This window comes from Fukomys damarensis, unplaced genomic scaffold (assembly GCF_012274545.1).
Source record: "Fukomys damarensis isolate Sample0158 unplaced genomic scaffold, DMR_v1.0_HiC HiC_scaffold_6, whole genome shotgun sequence".
NCBI lineage: Eukaryota > Metazoa > Chordata > Mammalia > Rodentia > Bathyergidae > Fukomys > Fukomys damarensis.
The window spans coordinates 42,365,417-42,367,598 of NW_022900918.1; the positions used below are offsets into that span (position 1 = coordinate 42,365,417).

General features: G+C 56.5%; 1 long non-coding RNA gene across 1 annotated transcript in view; it reads right to left on the reverse strand.

Moving 5' to 3' along the window:
- LOC104859380 overlaps window positions 1–2,182 on the reverse strand; it is an 8,789-nt gene that overhangs the window by 4,668 nt on the left and 1,939 nt on the right. The window lies entirely within an intron of this gene.

Sequence of the window (2,182 nt, forward strand, 5' to 3'; positions counted from 1 at the left end):
TTTTTTTTTTTTTTTTTTTTTTTTTGGTACCGGGGATTGAACTCGGGTCCTTGCGCTTGCAAGGCAGGCCACCAAACCCCTGAACTAAGTCCCCGGCCCAGGTCTGCTTTTTAAGGCAGTTAAATAAAGAGGTATCAGAAAGCCAGGAAGTTAGTTTCAAAATAGAGCCTTGGAAAAAACACCAATCGCAAAACCTCGATTAATGTACGTTAGAATAAACTGCATTCCATCTAGAAACCTTTCTTGGAGCGTTGTAACTCAGCTGCTCCCCTAAAAGCTGAGCCTTGCAGGAGCTGCTCTGTGGGCAGCACCAGTGACTGACCAAGTCCTTCAGGTGAACGTCCTGTCCTCAGGCCACAGCTAGGTGACCCTCACGACGCTCAGGTGTGGCGGGGGAGCTGTCCTTCCTTGGAGTGGGTGGCCACCCGAGCACAGAGCCAGCCGTGCTGGGGCTGGGTGGTCTCGGGCGCCGTGGGACAGCCATGGTCAGCTTCCCAGACTCAGCCCGAGTCACACTGCCTCCGTTCTCCGCCCAGCCCAGTGGCTGGTTGTCGAGGCCATGGCCCCTTTTCTCCCTCTGTAAGGGGTGGCTACTCCTCCTCGGACAGAGCTCTGCAGGCTACCACAAGGGTGCTCAGCGCCTGGCACTTGGGGTGCAGGGTGGGCGCCCACAGGCAGCCACAGCTCCTGCAGAGAGAGGCAGGGGGCTCTGGGCTGGCACAGGAGATGGGGCTGTGCACTGCATCGGTGCAGAGTAAGGCTGCGAGAGAAGGAAAATGAAATAGAGAATATCTCTTAAAGGAGGAAAGCAAAAGAGAAAGGAGACGCCCAGCCCCACGGAAGCAGTGAGGAGCGGGGCTGGTGGATGCGAGGGCAGGATGCCAAATCCTGTAATAAAGAAGTGATTAATTGAGCCAGCCAGGGAGAGGGTTAGAACAGAGAGCTTTTGATATTGTGCAGTTAGGAGGGAGGACTGCGAGGGATTTTAAAGCATATGAAAAAGTGAAAAGGAGAAAGAAGAGCTGGGAGAGACCAGACTGGAGAAGGGATTTTCCTAATGGGTTTGCTGGTTAATCCCGTGGAGCCAACAGCTGGCTGCCGCTGGCGCGGGTGAATTACTCCCTCTCCTTTGCTTGCTATTCCTGGGGAAACCAGAGTCCTCATTTGAAAATCTAAACATCCCAGGACCCGGTAATGGGCAATGAAATTCAAGAAACACAGTGTGAAACAACAGGGCTATTTAAGCTCTTGAAGGACTTTTTAGGTCAGAACAACAAAAGCTAAACTCTCCCTGGTCTACGCTGCTGCGAGACATCGGATCCTTCAGATGTGTGCGAAAGTCAGCAGAGTGAGCTGGGGCTCCTCTTGCCGCCACCTCGCTAGAACCACAGTGCAGCCAGCCATTGAGGGACCCGAGTGTGTGAGAGGCTGTGGGTGAGCATGCGGGTGGCCGCCGGCAGGGGTCCCGGCTTTCAGAGCCCCGCACCTCGGCCCCCAGTGAAGGTGTCCCTGGGGCATTGCCTGGGAAGTGGGAGGGGGTTGACAGTGGGCGTGGGTATGCGGACGGGGCGGTGGCCATTTCAAAGTGGAGCATGGGAGGCGAATGAAAGGACCCCAGAACCCCAGGTCTGAGTGAGAGCCAGACTCACGGGGACTCCACACCCAGCCCGCTCCACTAGCAGAGCCCCACTACCAAGGGACTGGAGAGCAGAGGCCATGGGTTTGTGGGCGCAGTGGCTGCGATGTTTCCTGTGCTTAGGAAACAAATCCCTGCCAAGGGTGCCAGAGGGAACCAGTGGCTGAACTCGGGGACTTACTGTCCTCACCTGTGGTGACCGGCAGCCTGGCAGTAGGACAGCCCCGTGATTTCCAGTGGGGACAGCCGAGCAGCAAACCCTAGCATGAGCCACAAGACAGCGGCCCGGCTCCTCCAGGGCTGGAGAGAAAGGTCTCTGCGGGAAGCGGCTCCCATGCAGGCAGCTGCTGGGACAGTCAGCCACGCCGCATGGGGTCGGAGGGCCTTGGGGACCAACGGGAAACCGTGTGTACAATAACAGAGGGTTGCATACTGGGAAGCGCTCTTTCCTGATGTCATCACCTTCAGGCCTTCACCAGCACTTTCACAGGAGAGAGAGAGAGCGAGAGAGAGAGAGAGAGAGAGAGAGAGAGAGGAAGAGGGAGG